Here is a 17,753-nt window from a genome sequence, read left to right on the forward strand (position 1 = left end):
TATGAACACATTTATAAATTAAGTTGAGAATGGTAATATTCTCTGCCCTGAGACATTTTGGCTAAGCAAAATGAAAAGAAAGGATAATTTTACCCTCTTCTGCTCAGTCTAAGACTACCCTAGGGACAACTTGCTTTGTAAAACAGATCAAAGCACTTTTACAAACAGATGTAGCTTGATCAAAGTAAACATAAATGATTTGGATTAATGTTCACCATAGGTAAAATAACAAGAAAATGTGTCCTTTGCCTTTTTACTTTTTCATACTGTTAGCTTATTTTAATCTTATGTGTAAAAGTATATATAATCAATTTATCTTGCCAAATGGATAATATTTATGTTGATTATTGTAGGCTCATGCTTGTTAGGAGATCAGATTAAATAATATATATAAAAAGGGTTTTGGAAAATATAAAGCATTATACAAATGGATGTGATTATTATGATTATAATCATTGTAAATAGTGAGAGTAACTGCTGTGAACATCTTAAAATATGCTTCCAACTAGGATAATCTGTCAGTCTGTCAGTCAATTGCATTTATTTTATGAATACACATACTGAATTCTGTATTATGCCAACTGGTGAGATAGAAATGAAGGAGATCTTGTAATAGGTGACTTCTGAAGGCTTAACAATGTAAAGAGAGCACATGATAATCTTAAATGAATATGTGAAAGATAACATATGTACACTACATATCAAATGCCAAGCATATAAATCATGTCAAGCTCAATACAGCATATCTACTTTTGAATAGCAGTTAGAAAAACAAATCCAATCAAATAACTGCAATATAATGGGCCAAGGGGAATAATACAGGTTTGCACAAGGCATGTGTAGCACATAGATTAGACCATTTGGCACAGTGGTGGCAATTTAGCATATCATAATCTCAAATATGATTGAAAGATGTGTTTTATTTGGTCAGTACATTGTCCCATTTTCCTCCCTCCTTTCTTCACTCTCTCCCTCCCTCCTTCTTCTCTCCCTCCATCCTTTCCTTCCTTCCGACAGAGGATGTGTAAGCCCTTTATACAGAAAATTATAAATCTGTATTGAGGATTACAAGGGTCTTCAGTAAATAAAATATATGCTGTTGTCTCTGAATTTTACTTTACCTTACTTAAAACCAGCCAAATTACTTTGATACTATTTTATAGATTGTGGCAGAAGGCACAAGACTCTTGAGTTACAGACAAACTATTACAGCTAAGGAGGCAGCATGAATATTGCCATATTTGCTTTGGTCCCTTTGTCCTCATCATCCAAGACCACAGAGTGGCATGGCAGGTAGATGCCTATACACAGAGGAGGCTGAATGATAGGAGAAGAAAACTGAATTTAAGGATCCATTCCTTTCATCTCAAGCAGTAAGCAAGACACGTTTTGTTTTTCAGGTTCTCAAAGTTGCCGGTTACATAAATAACACTGAGAAGTGACCTGTTTCAGTCACTGGAGAGCAGTCAGGGCCCTGCATTCTTTTCGTACCCAAAAGATGCATAGTGAGGACACAAGAGGCCCAAGGAGGACTGTCCTCCCAACATGTATCATGTCTATAAATGGCATATATAAATATGTGTATAATAATGGAACATTTGTATCATATAAATGTTAATTTTCTCTCAATTAATTTATGAATTTATTGCCAGTCCAGCCAAAATCCCAACAAATTTATTTGGGGATATGGAATAATATACATGGTTGGAGGGAGTGCATATTAATAAAATTATTATGGATTTTTATTTGACATTATCTAGCACAACTGATGATGGCCATCTTGTATAACCCAGAATTTCTGTTTGTAATGTGCCTACCTTTGTTAAACTCTGCCACATGTACATTATAAGGATGTTTGTGGTATTCCTTATGATATTGTTTGTTTTGGAAAAAACTGAAAAAAGTCTAAAATATTTTATCAATATGGGAATGGAAAATAAATTATTAAATAGTTATTGAAATAAATTAGCTAGATCCAACAGGTTAACTGGGATAATACTAAAAAAACTAATGTGCTATAAAATAAATTACCAAAGGATACATGTCATTTATGCAAATTAAAATGCAGAACAATATTATTTATTATTTATAAACACAAAATGCTAGAAATTTGACAACATGCAAAGAAAAAATACCACAGATTGAAATAGTTATTACCTTTGGATTAAGAGGATAAAGAGAAAATAGAAGAGTGAGGAGCTTTAATTGCTTATGAAATATTTTGTTTCTTTAAAATGAAGACTTGAAAAATTGCTAACACTGATATATAAATTCAGTAAAGTTGCAGGATACAAAATCAACATAGAAAAATCTGTTGCATGTCTATACACCAATAATGAAGCAGAAAGAGAAATCAAGGAATTGATCCCATTTACAATTGCTTCAAAAACCATAAGGTACCAAGGAATAAACTTAACCAAAGAGGTAAAAGATCTGTAATCTGAAAACTGTAGAACACTTATGAAAGAAATTGAAAAGGACGCAAAGAAATGGAAAAACATTCTGTACTCATGGATTGGAAGAACAAATATTGTTAAAATGTCTATACTACTCAAAGCAATCTATGCATTTATTGCAAATCTTATCAAAATGCCACCTGCATTTTTCACAGAGCTAGAACAAACAGTCCTAAAATTTGTATGGAAACTTAGAAGACCCCAGATAGCCGAAGCAATCTTGGAAAAGCAAAGCAAGCCTGGAGGCATCACAATTCCAGGCTTCAAGCTATATTACAAAGGTGGAGCCATCAAGACAGTATGTTACTGGCACAAACACAGACACATATATCAATGAACAGAATAGAAAGCCCAGAAGTGGACCCACAACTATTTGGTCAACTAATCTTCGACAAAGCAGGAAAGAATATCCAATGGGAAAAAGACAGTGTCTTCAACAAATGGTGTTGGGAAAACTGGACAGTGAAATGCGGAAGAATGAAACTGGACCACTTTCTTATAACATATATAAAAATATTTCAAAATGGATGAAAGACCTAAACGTGAGACAGGAAACCATCAAACAGATGGAACACAGGCAGCGACCTCTTTGACTTTGGTTGTAGCAACTTCTTATTAGACACGTTGCCAGAGGCAAGGGAAAGAAAAGCAAACTTGAACTACTGGGACTTCATCAAGATAAAAAGATTCTGCACAGAGAAGGAAACATTCAACAGAACTAAAAGGCAGCCTACAGAATGGGAGAAGATATTTGGAAAGGGTTGGTATCCAAAATCTATAAAGAGAGTATACAGCTCAACACCCAAAAACCAAATATTCCAGTTAAGAAATGGGCAAAAGACATGAATAGACACTTTTTCAAGGAAGACATCCTGATGGCTAACAGACACATAAAAAGATGTTCAAAATCACTCATCATCAGGGAAATACAAATCAAAACTACAATGAAATACCCCCTCACACCTGTCAGAATGGCAAAAATTAACAACCAGAAAACAACGGATGTTGGCAAGGATGTGGAGAAAGGGGAACACTCTTACACTTTTGGTAGGAATATGAACTGATACAGCCACTCTGGAAGACAGTATGGAGGTTCCTCAAAAAAGTTAAAAATAGAACTACCTTGTGACACAGCAATTGTACTACTAGGTGTTTATCCAAAGGATATGAAAATAACTCATTTGAAGGGGAACATGCACCACAATGTTTATAGCAGCATTATCCACAGTAGCAAAATTATGGGAAGAACCTAAATGTCCGTCGAATAATGAATGGGTAAAGAAGATATGATATAACTCTATCTCTATTTCTATCTCTATCTCTATCTATCTCTATCTCTATCTCTATCTCTATCTCTATCTCTATCTCTATCTCATCTATCTCTATCATTTCTATCTCTCTATATCATCTATATCACCTATATCTATATCTATCTATATGTAATGCAATACTACTATTCAATCATCAAACAGAATGAAATCTTGCTATTTGCAATGACATGGATGGAGCTAAAATTCATCATGCGAAACAAAAACTAGGTCAGAAAAGGCAAATACCATATGATTTCACTCCCATGTGAAATTTAAGAAAGAAAACAAATGAACATAGGGGAAAGAAAAAAGGAGAGAGGGAAACAAACCATAGGAGACTCTTAAATATAGAGAACAAACAGGGTTGCTGGAGGGAATGTGGGGGGGGATGGGCTAGCTGGGCGATGGGCATTAAGGAGGGCATTTGTGATGAGCACTGGATGTTATATGTAAGTGATGAATCACTAAATTCTATTCCTAAAACTAATATTGCACTATATGTTAACTAACTAAAATTTAAATAAAAACTAACTAACTAACTAACTAACTAACTAAATAAATAAATAGAAAGACTTAAAGCAGCTATGGCAAAATTATAACAGTTGTGAAATTTGGATGATGGGAACATGGATGTGTCACAATATTATTTGTTTCTGTCTGTATGTTTAAAACATTTTAATAGTAATAATAACTTTAATAATACAAAAATATAAACACTTTGTCTAGCTGTCTGTCTGAATTAATGAATTCACGCAAAGTATTAAGAATTTCCCTCAGTAGCTATACTGACTAGACATTAGTATGATTAGTTTTTAGCATGAGCTATGTTCTTGTGTTCAGGTTTACAATTTAATCATAATCACTGCGAAAACAGAAGAACATATAATAGTTGAAAGATAATATTTTCCTGGAAGTTAAAGAATGAGGATAAGCTGGACAAGTTCTTCTGGGCAGGTTATTTGAAATAGCGATTAAGTATTTTGACCCAAAACAATGACAGTGTTATTTTTTAAAGCTCTGTACTGAGGAGGAAAATAATTTCTGGGAGTTGTTAAAATTGTAATTTTATGTTTTAACATCAGGTTGTATTGGAGGTGTGCATGCTTTTATCATTTCTGAGTCACTATACCTTATTTGATGCTACTTATTCATGGGTGTTTAATTTTACTTTATGTTTAAGATTCAAAAAGTAATATATGCTCATTGTATAATAAATTCAAATTCCAAAGTAAACCAAGAAACAACAACCATATTCCATAACACAAAAACACCAACTGTTATTAACATTTGACTTCTTTTAATACTTTTATATGCATACCTTTATTTTTAACTTAATTGCAATCATAACATATGTAAACCATTATTCACAGCTTCTGAAGTTTGAGATTTATTTCCAGCAGATAAAATCTAGCAATTAAATTTAGTTTTAGAAGTGTTTTTGAGATTTGCATAAAGGTGGTGAAAACTACAGAGAAGTTAGAATTGGAAAGCTATATAATTATTTACAAAGACTTAAATATTCAGAAAGAAATAATTTTCAGAATATTATTCAGAAAGAAATAATATTCAGAAAGAAAGTACTGCAGCTGGAGCCTTTCTCTGACTTAAAGGCTACATTGAGAGCAGGGCTGACCTAGGAAAAGTAAGTGTTTACCTCAGCCCTTTCTGTCTTTTGGAAGGGTTGCTTAGGAATGAGTGGATGAAACAGTAGAAGAAAATATCAAACAAATTAAGTGTGAAGTCTCATTTCAGATTTGAGTTAGAGAAAACTTTTGTATCTCTGAGAAACCAGAACATGTTCCCTAGCAAATACTATAGAAGTTGATCAAGTGATTGTAGAAGCTGTCACAAAGACCATGAAATTGCGTACTCTTGTGAGGAAATGAAGAACACTATGACAAACACATCTATATCCCAAGGATTCCTAGTCTTGGTTTGATATATGTTGTCTCTAAGTTTGATCTAGTTGTAGTTTTAGTTTCTGCATATATTCATTTTGTAATAAAACTCAGAATTTTGTGGAACAAATCTTAGTGAAGCAACCAATGCAATAAGCTTCAATATATTGATAAAAACAACTTAGTGCTCAATCGCCAACTCAAATCTCTGTGAGACATTTTCAGCTGCTCTGACATTAAATGACTAATTGTATTGCTGGAAATTTGGGAAAAAAATACATTGAGTTTATAGGAATTCAGACTGCATGGCAGGTAAATCAGTCCACATGCATCTGTTCCTGAGCTGATGTCGGACACTTCACTGAGTGGTCCACCCAGGCATCCCTAAAAGATCATTTTAAATGTTAATTAATTTTGTAACATTCCTGCTAGGACATTTACAACATCGAAGTTTAAACTTATCAGTAGCCATTAAGAGATGCTTACAACAAATTTTAACAATTTGCCTTTATACATTTTGTGATTTTTATTTTAAATTACCTTCAAAGTTTAGAGCCTATTCTACTCAATATCCATGTTGAGAGCTTCCACCTGAGACTGAAGAAAAGAATTATTTTCTATTTAGTTTTTGCATTGAGGTATAATTGACATTTTAAAATGTAAATATGGGGGCACCTGGGTGGCTCAGTCAGTGAATTGTCTGACTTTGGCTAAGGTCATGATCTTGTGGTTCACGAGTTTGAGCCCCGCATCGGGCTCTGTGCTGACAGCTCAGAGCCTGGACCCTGCTTCAGATTCTGTGTCTCCCTTTCTACCCCTCCCCTGCTCATGCTCTCTCTCTCTCTCTTTCTCAAAAATAAATAAACTTTAAAAAAAAATTTTAAATAAAATATAAATATGGATGCCAAATTGTCATGTTATATCTGATAATGCCTAATTTGTAGGAAAGAGCATAGTGTGTGTGCCAATTCAATCTTCTCAAAAAATTCCAGAAATATACAGACTCTCCAGCCAGATACAGCTGTTCTGCACCCAGGCAGGACTTACCCTTACCTTACTCCTAAACACCCCTCCTCAAAGGCCAGAGCAGAGGAGAAACAGGGAGAACTCACTCTGTGCCAGCAACAGCTGAGAAGCAGGTAGCACTGGTACAGCCGTATCTACATAGTCCTCCTAAACTTAACTGATAGTTTATTTCTGGAGAGGAGTGGACATATAAGCACAAAGAGACTGGGAGTAGTGTCCATTCAGCAGTCTTAGCAATAAGAAAATTCTTGGAGTGAAGAAGTGTATTCCTACTATCAACACATAAAATGGGAAAAATAACTTTTTCCTTAAAATTAATAATTATTTATATATCTTTACAGATCTCATAACATTTCTCTTAACTGTACTATTATATAATCTTCACAATTTTTTATTTCAGTAGTTATTTTATTTTCATCTAGAAGATAAGAAATAGAGTCTCTGAGAATTTAAATCTCTTACCCAATATTACTTAGCCAGAAAGTGGAAGATATTTTTCCACACTGTGCTGCTGTCTATTGTATCTTCATTGAAATTAAACATAATCTCTCAAAAACTCTACAACCAGTTGAGTCCAAATTTATGAATGAAATGTATCAGGATCGTGATTACAATTATTAGCAACAAAATGAATAAAAACAGATAATTTTTCTCCTTTGGTTCTGAGTTATAGTTGTGAAGAAAAGTTCCAAAACCTTTTTGAACATTCGTTCTATTTCTAGAATTGGCGCAAAATTTACTGAAAAAATTACTTTTAAAATGGTATTACTTACGGGTGCCTGGGTGGCTCAGTTGGTTGAGTGTCCAACTTTGGCTCAGGTCATGATCTCACGGTTCACACTTTTGAGCCCCACATCCATTTTTGTGCTGACAGTACGGAGCCTTCTTGGATTCTCTGTTTCCCTCTCTCTCTGTTTCTCACCCACTTGTACTCTTTCTTTCTCTCAAAACTAAATAAACATTGAAAATTTTTAGATTATAAAAATAAAATGGTATTATTCATGTTAATACAAAAATCTAGCTTTTCTTAAAAATTAAAAATCTTAACATTTTCTATAATTACTTATAGTCAAACTTCATATTTTTATTACATTGTTCTGCATATGGATCCTCATCATGGCTATGACTTCATAGATGAAACTGAATACTTGCAGAGCAAAGCAAAATATTTTACAATACATTTATTTTTATTTAAAGACGACAATGTAGATAATTTGAGGTTAAAGAAATCTGCAGCTTCTCTCTTGGTCTATTGATGTTTTGGAAAGCTGTTACACAATTACCTTATAATCTTTGAAGTTAAATTCAAAATTTTCCATTCTGTTTTTTCCCCAAAAGTTTAGTTAAAGAAGCTATATTTAAAATACATACTTTTTTTTATTGTTTTTCAGTTTGTTATGCTATTTTGCTTCTGCTGTTGCTGAACCAAGTAATTTCAACAGCAGTGTTATTTTACTTTGCCCTTATAAGTTAAAAAATGCTGCATATTATTTGCAGTCTATAGGGAATTAGGCTGTAGTTTCTATTCAGGCAAATCAGGAAAATTCTTTATAGATTTCAATTTTTGCATGATTAAGAACTAAAGAACCATTCCTATTAATATCACTATACAATTAGGTCACAGATCAGTAGGATTTTTAGGCTTTTTACATGAATATAAAAATTTAAATTTCGAAAACCTTCATTATAGTAGGAAACTTAATCGGCACTTATTTGTTTCATACCATTATTGATGCACATTTTAATGATGGAAGATTCCTAATGCATTTGTTGATAAATAGGAGACTAGCTTTTCTCTATAGGATTACTGAGTTTTATCTTTTCTTCATTAAATTGTCAAGGCTTCTCTCCTCAATCACGAGTACATCCTGTATAATAATGTACAACAATGATTGGTGATAGAAAAGTGCAATGGGGAACATTTCAATTTTTGAACTTCCTGGTTTTTGGTTTTAGTTAATTATTCTACGATTGATGTGCAAGCAGGGATGTCATTGATCTCCATCTCCCAGATGCCTCATCTGCTGTCTGATATTAGGCTAGGCATCAGGGTGCTATGTTAACTCTCTCAGGCCAAAGGAACACTACTGAGTGAATTATAATGGGGCCATTATTATATTTGGGTTTTCTTTATTCAGGTCATTTATGGCAAGCTTCAGAGATGATGCCATGACCCTGTAGTATTGGCCAATTATTCTGTCAAGGTATGCCCTAGCCAGACTAGTGATATCACAGAGTTACAAAGCAGAATGAAAGATTCTACTTAAACAGCTTCATTTTAGGGAGGCATAAATTTTAGTCCAGAAGGATTAAAGACTTTGTGACATCATAAAGGTAATGACATATCTGGAGACAAAGAGAAATGTGACCTGACCTTTAACACATTGCTTTTGGAGAATCCAAGGTTCTTCCACTTATTGGCTGTGTGATATCTGGCAAGTTATATAGCCTATCAGGCTTCAAGTTCATTACTTACTCTTTATTGATAATGTCTACTTCATAGGTTTGTGTGGGGGGGAAAAAGGCAGATATACAGTAATCATTAAATTTCCTTCTTTTATTTTTATTTTTATTGTTTCAGAGAAATCCACCATTAGCTCTTGAAAATTTTTCCTTAACCATGGTCTCTTGGAAATATTACCTTTATGATTGTAGGTAAGCAGATTTTGTTAAAATTATTCTTTTTAATCAAAGAGTTAAAATACTTTAAAACATTTCATTGTTGTCAGTGGTTGAGTGGTGAGAGGGGCAGAAAGGATTTGAGGAAGCTTGCGTTTCAACTCACTGCATTAGAAATAAACTGCAGCTAGAAATATCTCAGCTTGTGTATTTCTTTGAGTGAAAGATTTTTTGTAAAATTTTCCTTTTCTCCATTGTATTTCCATGAACAGGAATGAAAGCGAGTGCTGATTCACTTGTCCTCTATATAGCTCCCTTTGCCTCTTCTCTATTTAATCTTGCAAGCATAGGATCCTGGGATCCTCTTATGATTTTTTTCTCCTACTGAGTAAAAACTTAGTCCTATATATGATACTGGTGAGATAGTTCAAAAATGTCAAAATTCAGTCATTTGATTGTTGACTTGAATTGCTGTTCAAGAAATACAATATAATTGTTGAAACCATGTATTTGAAATGGAACTTTAAATCTTCTGATTATTTTTAAATAATTATTTAAAAAATTATTTAAAATTAAAAAAAATATTATTTTTTTTTAAAAATTATTTTTAAATTTTATGTATCAAACCATCCTCATTACTGTTGTTGCCTAATTCTAGAGAAGAAATTTTAGAGGTGCTATTTATTTATAAAACCTCAGAAAAAAATGGTTAATGTCACTCTAGACCTGTGGGTTTTTGAGACAAGTATTTCGGTTGAAGCAGGATAGCATTAGGAAGAGCACTACCTAAGATGAATGTGCCAGCAGAACTCTTCCAAAAAGAAACAAAAGAGTGATAACATGTTTTAAAAATGTAAGTTAAACCTTTTCCAAAAAATTAATATTTGACATAAAAGAGGTTGTTATAATGGCTAGAATGGAATACACACTGCTATGCATTACAAAATAATTATAGACAAATTTTATTTGGATTCGAAATTCATTAATGATAGGTGTGTTTTGAAATATTAGTAATAAAACCATGTTAGGGTAGCATTAAAAACATTAATTTGTGATCCCCAATGGATTATTTACATAAAGTATCATAACTGCTTAATGACAATTCTTATATTTATAACTTTTATAGGTTATATAGTAATTGATGGATAGCCAAATATTATCATACCATCTTCAAACCATCCCTCTGAAATAAGATATTATACTTATTTTATAGATGAGGTAACTGAGGTTCAGAAAGATTACATTTCCCAAAGTTACCCAGGCCAGAATTTGAACCCAGCTCTTCTAGTTCCAAGTCTTTTGAGTTCATATCACACTCTAATACCATAAATAATAAACACTGTGATAATGTGAAGAGAAAAGTGAAATGAGAGTTTAAAATCTGGAGTTTGCTCCTAACTGTATCATTAACTCACTGTTGAACTAGCATGAGAACTTTTGAGTCTACACAGAGAAAACTGAAGCCTAAAGATTTTAATTTGCCCAGTCCAGTGTTTGGGGTTGAATAGACAGTTCTCACCTGGTGATAGTAGGAAGGAATAGTAACTACAAATTAAGGAAAATAAAATGATTATTTGAACCAAATGAGTTATATTAGGAAAAAATTTAAAGAAATATAGCTGAGCAACAAAAAAAAAGTGAAACATTGGAGACAAAAAAAATGACATTCTTTATAATATGCAGATGACCAAAGCAATTATCTTCCTGGTCTTTTCTTTCATCATATTTTCTCCAGAAAATGGATTAATCACCCTTTTTGACTCACATTTCTTTAATTTTTTTTAATGTTTATTTATTTATTTTGAGAGGGAGAGAGAGAGAGAGAGAGAGCAGGGGAGGGGCAGAGAGAGAGAGGGAGACAGAGAATGGGAAGCTGGTTCCAGGCTCTGAGCTGTCAGCACAGACGTGGGGCTCGAACGCATGAACCATGAGATCATGACCTAAGCTGAAGTCAGATGCTTAACTGACTGAGCCACCCAGGCACCCTTCTATCCATTCATCTATTGATGGACACTTGGCAGGCTCCACACTGTCAGCATGGAGCCAGATGTGGGGCTCTAACTCATGAATTGTGAGATCATGACCTGAACTGAAATCAAGAGTAGGACATGCAACTGACTGAGCCACCCAGACGCCCCACAAATACTTTGCGCTTTTTAGGCAATTTCATCAGAATTCCACTGTTGCCCATTTTGAGATTTGGTACATAATAGGTTCTAGAAAGTAAAGCCTCTCCAATTTTTGAGCAAGAGTTTCATCAGCTTTTCCTGGCTAAATACAGTGTTTAATTGAGATAGCCTATGTAAGTCTGAAAGCTATTAGCTAAAAGACAAAAAGAATACACTGGAAAGGAAGAACAATCGACTGTATTGTGAAGCCCAGCTAAAATGAAGTTGACACCGGGTTTGCAATTTTCTCTCTAGTCAAATCTAATCAAAGAAAATTCTGAACCTTACCTAAAATAAAACTACTTACAATCAAAGGAAATGTAAGTGAATTTGCCCAACTTGATAATCAGTTTTCTGAATGAGAATCGAATATATGAAAGATTCACCAAATTAGAAAGCGGCACAGTAGAGATGTTAGCAGTATTTCAAAGTGAGGAGTGAATAACAGTCCTGTAATCCCAACAGAACAATACACAATGGCCAGTGGAAGAGCTTCTTGTTCTAAACTATATTCCACCCCAAAAGATAAATCATATTCTGTCTCCACATCTTTAAAAAATATGTTCTAAAGTTCTTCCTCTCCTATTCATCTCTCCAACTGAATTTTGTGTCACCAACTAAAATCCTACACATTCATTAAGAATCCTCTCAAAAGCTACATATGCCATGATTGAAGCATTTCCCCCCACCCAGTGGATTCAAAACAATTCCCTCTGTGGTTCCACAGCTGTTTCTTTATTATACAAAATTAAATCACTTTGATAGTCAACAACAAATTACTATTTGTGGTATATATGTATCGGTATAGGTATCGGTATCTATCCCCTTTTAATGTGCTTGAAAGCAAAGAACTTACTTGGTTAATCTTTCAAGTTCCCACATTATCCCATCTATTCTAAGCAATGCTATGTTTTCAATAAATGTTTGTTCTGTTGAATTCACACTAAAATGTATATTCACACTATTTATATATCTTAATATAAGATTATTATATTTAGGAAATAATAGATTTAGAAAGAGGTAGAATAAGATCAGCTGGGAAATGATTCATTAAAATGTACAGAAATAGATGTCATGAGGAGTGAAAATAATTTCCTAGTTGCTAATTTATAGAAGGTAGGCAATTAGCTGGCCTGCTGCTAAAGTCATATCTAGTGCATGTATGTAAATGCATGTATGTATTGTCCACTATAGAATAACTTAAAATATTATTGTGATTCTCAGTCCTGGAAATGACTATAGGTAATTGAACTGTGACAACTCTGTTTTCATAAATCCTGAAACCTATTGAAGTTACATCTGCTCTGGAAGATTATAAATCTTTCTTAACAAGAATTTTGAGGCAGTTTTTAACTTGTATTACACAGACATGACATTTATTACTACACACACACACACACACACACACACACACACACACAAATTCCTATTGACTAAATAAACACAAGCTAAAATCTTTCTATTTAATTCCCTCATTAAACCAGATAATTTTATTTTCCTTCAAGGTTATTTTGAGAGAAATAGAGAGAGAGAGTGGGAAATGGGGCAGAGAGAGAGGGAGAGAGAGATAATCACAAGCAGGCTCTGCACTGTCATTGCGGAGCCTGATGCAAGGCTTGAACTCACGAATTCTGGGATCATAACCTGAGCTGAAACCAAGAGTCTGATGCTTAACCAACTGAGGCACCCAGGTGCCCCCAAACCAAATAATTTTAAACATCATTGTTCACTTTTTATTCTATGTGCTATAAATATTGGTTATGTTATATATATTAAGCAGATTTCTTCTCTGATCATATTATCTTGACATCTTCTTCAGAATAATTTTAACCTTAAATTTTAAAGATTTTTTAAACATGAATTAAATTTTCCAGTGAAGAATCCATTACTGTTATTTGTCTTTCTTTTTTTTTTTTAAACTGAACAGAGGTGAATATATAACAGCCTAAAAACAAAGTGAAGGCTCAGTAGAACATATACAGTATTCTGCCAAATTTAGTGATGTTAACATGTTGTTTTTTTAATGTTTATTTATTTATTTATTTTGAGAGAGAGAGAGAGAGAGAGAGAGGGAGAGAGAGAGAGTGTGTGTGTATGTGTGCGCACAAGTAGGGTAGGGGCAGAAAGAGAGGGAGAGAGAGAAAGGATCCCAAGCGGGCTGTATGCTGTCAAGGTAGAGCAAGACACAGGCTTGAACCCACAAACTGTGAAGTCATGACCTGAGCCGAAATGAAGTCGGGCACTTAACCAACTGAGTCACCCAGGTGCCCCAACATTTTTTTTTTGCATCTGAATTATTTCATCATGAATGTATTCTGACAAGCATAAATGGCTTTTCTTCATAGACACACAGGGTTGTTATTTTAAAAGAGAATGAAAATCAATCAAGTCATCAAAGTTTCTGTGGAAACAAATAGCTTTATTTATCTTCTTTAGATAATCAATCTGTGAATATTTTATGTAATTTCATTAACAACAGTGAAGACTTCCCTTCATATTTTATTGCCAGAGATACTCTTTTACTACATATTTCTTCTCTTTGTAATGAAAATTATGTCTAAAAAACAGATTTGCTTTTTAAAATATTTTTATTAATATTTTAAATGCATTTTTACATTTTATTCATTCTTCTTTCTTCACATATTTAGTATTTGATTTCTTCTGTAATTGGAATTTGTTCTTAAATATTACTTGATGTGCATTAGAATTACAAATTTCACTTCTATTATGCTGCTATATGCTCTTACACTTAAATTCATTGACTTACTCTTTTCTCCTTTTTTTGGTCTGACCTTGAATAATTATTTCTTCTCTATTAAATTTGTTGACTCACAATTTACACTTTGTAATACTTAAGAACCTCAAAGTCAAACTGTACTCCAAGTACATTTGTGAAAGCCTCATAAATGTGAATATAAGTTCAAAGTTGGGAAATAAAACTAAGACTTAGAATTTTTTTACACGGCACTCACTTTCACAAAAAAAACTTACAAGTATTTAAAGTCTCATCTCCTCATAAAACTTTCCCAAGTTACACCCTACAAATCTTGAATCTTTGCCCTTGAATTCCTATAGTATTTCTCTCCACATATATTTTTTCTATATTATCTTCTAATTGTTTTATAACCTTGGATAAAATTACACAATCCTTGAAGATATTGTTAATATTGTTAATATTGTTAATATAACCTTGGATAAAATTACACAATCCTTGAAGATATGGTTAAGGTTGTTTTTGGTATTTTCATTATTTGAAATGCCTGTCACCTTGTGATTGTATATTGAGGTATTTCGCATATTGATGAAATGAGATAATTTATGTAAAATATGTCATTAATTTGACCTCTATCCGCCATGGTTGAGGCACCAAAGCAGAAGTAATTTACAACCTCATAATATCAGTTATTTTGATTCAACCTACATGTTAACAATAATGTTTAAGATGGACAACAAAGTTTTAGTATCTATCCTCTTAGTGATGTCTTATTGGCCAAACAGCCAACTTTCCGTCATCTAGTAATTAAAATATTAGATAGGCTATCTTCATCAGTGCAAAAGCGACCTTTTGCCCCATTGCTCTCTAACCAAAGCCACTTTCCTTCTGTCTGAGTAGTCACTTCAGAAGCTACAAGTCACAGAATGTATGAAGATCTCTGCTTCTTCCTCAGGATAGCATTTCTGCTGTAACAAAATCATGAAGTACAAATTTTATTGAAGCAAATAAAGGAGCTGAGTACCCACTGAATCCTACCCACAGAAGAAGAGTTGTATGCTTAATTACAACAGAGAAGAGCCTCAGTTGTTCTCTGAAACAGGATCTCAATTGTAATATCTTTAGGTTTGTATCATTGTGATTGCTTTAAGTCACACAGTTTTAAAATAATAACAGACATTCACAAAGCTTCTAGTAGGTTTCAGACATTGCAGTATGATTACATTTAATCATCCTATAGGATAGTAACCCTCCAACCCCATGCTTGGTACTGGTATGTTTTATCACTCTGTTTTAGAGAAGATGAATTTAAATAACTTGGTTTAGGTAACCCCAATAACAAGTTTATAATGAGAATTTAAATATAAATACATCTTTCTTCAAACTCACATTCTTCACTAACCCATGTTGCCTCCACAAATCCTCTCAAATATAAAGTGTGAACTAATGGTATTTTCTTTTTTAACTTACAGCACTTATTCTTTTCACTTATAATATTGTGACAATTGGAGAAATTAGGTAACTTCTATTTTGGAGTATTAATTTTGTAATCTAGAGACAGTTAGCCAAGGGATTCAGAAATATCTTATGACTATGTTTTGACTTAGTTTTCCAGGTCAACTGTTGGCATTAATTTTACCAGTATAGATATCTTTATATCTTTGGAAATGAACATAAATACCTTTTAGATCATTGTTTACTTTTCACTGTCATTTTATTTTGAGATATATCATTTATAATCTGACATTTTGATTATGTCTTTAAACAGCTACAATATATATCATATTCAGTCAACATAGACGGTATAATCAGATAAATTGAATAATTCTCTATCATCACATTTTATTAGTGCTGATAATAACTCAAAAACATTCTATGAGGTTACTCTGTCTTAGCTCAATAGAAATACCATTGCTGTTTATTCACTATGTGCTTTTAGACAGCACCTAAATATTTTTCACTCATTCATTCACTCATTATGTATGTTGCTTGTAGGACAATAATTCTCAAACATTATTGACTCACAACTCATCAGGGAAGTTTATAACTAGCCCCATCTCAGAGATTCTAATTCAATAATTGACAAATATAGTCATTATGGAGCAGATTAACACAAGGACCATACTGTTATAGGAAATGCAGCTAATTAATATCAGTCACTTAGCAAATAATATTTATTTAGTGAAAAAGTGTATTTGTTTCAATGGCATATATTTCTGCCTTTTAGTATTCTTCAATTTATTTAGGGAGATAAAATTACATATAAATTTTAGGATATCTGTGAAACAATCATCAAATAGCATTTGTTCAGTAGTTTCTAACAACTGTATTTTTCAAAACATATTCTTTATTACCTTTCTTTTTTAAATAATTTATTTTTAAGTTAGCTAACATACAGTGTAGTCTTGGCTTTAGGAGTAGATTCCCATGATTCATTACTTACATACACTACCCAGTGTTTGTCCCAACAAGTGCCCCCCTCAATACCCAACACCCATTTTTACAATCCCTCCCATCCCCCCACCCACCCACCCATCAACCCTCAGTTTGTTCTCTGTATTTAAGAGTCTCTTCTCCTATGGTTTGCCTCCCTCTCTGTTTGTAACTTATTTTTCCTTCTCTTCTCCTGGTCTTCTGTTAAGCTTCTCAAATTCCACATATGAGTAAAAACATATATCTTTTTCTGACTGACTTATTTCACTTAGCATAATACCCTACAATCAGTTCTCTCCATGTTGTTGCAAATAGCAGGATTTCATGCTTTTTCATCGCTGAGTATTATCCTTATTTCAACATTACTTTCCCTGACCATTTTCACTTAGGATATATACAAAAAGGTAATTTTTCATCTTCTCCTACACATAGCATAAAATATTGACAGCTGGTTGAAAAGTGAATAGTCCATAAATATAAATAAATTATTATTAGGCTTAATCAAGTATCTTATAACTTGATTTAATCTATAGATTGTTTTGTCTTTTAAAAATGATTCTATCCGGGGCGCCTGGGTGGCGCAGTCGGTTAAGCGTCCGACTTCAGCCAGGTCACAATCTCCCGGTCGGTGAGTTTGAGCCCCGTGTCAGGCTCTGGGCTGATGGCTCAGAGCCTGGAGCCTGTTTCCGATTCTGTGTCTCCCTCTCTCTCTGCCCCTCCCCCGTTCATGCTCTGTCTCTCTCTGTCCCAAAAATAAATAAACGTTGAAAAAAAAACAAAAAACAAAACAAAAAAAATGATTCTATCCTTAGAATTTTGAATTCTAAAGAATTAAATTGCTGTATCTAATTAGCATAAAGCCCAGAAAATTTGTGGTTTATCATTTTCAGTTTATTCCTTGTTCTGATTCTGAGAATAAGTCATCAAAAATGTGGTAAAATATTAAGTTGGATTTTGTAATTATATGTATTTAGTTCTGATATATGCATAACCATCTGGGTTTATTTGGCATGTTATATGAAAAGTTAAGTAATCTTTACCAAACTAAAAGTTATTGAAATATTTATGAAGGTTGACATGTATCTTTCATCACTAACAAAATGAATGCAACTATCAAAGAAAATATCTGA

The 17,753-nt window shown here is 33.1% G+C and overlaps 1 long non-coding RNA gene across 1 annotated transcript in view; it reads left to right on the top strand.

Annotated features, from left to right (window-relative positions):
• Positions 1-8,977: 8,977 nt before the first annotated feature.
• Positions 8,978-17,753, top strand: part of LOC125173207 (uncharacterized) — a 58,215-nt gene continuing 49,439 nt past the window's right edge. The window contains exons 1-2 of the long non-coding RNA XR_007154963.1: positions 8,978-9,024; positions 9,272-9,345. This is a non-coding gene — a long non-coding RNA (uncharacterized LOC125173207). The remainder of the gene's footprint in view (positions 9,025-9,271; positions 9,346-17,753) is intronic.

Source organism: Prionailurus viverrinus, chromosome C1 (assembly GCF_022837055.1).
Source record: "Prionailurus viverrinus isolate Anna chromosome C1, UM_Priviv_1.0, whole genome shotgun sequence".
NCBI lineage: Eukaryota > Metazoa > Chordata > Mammalia > Carnivora > Felidae > Prionailurus > Prionailurus viverrinus.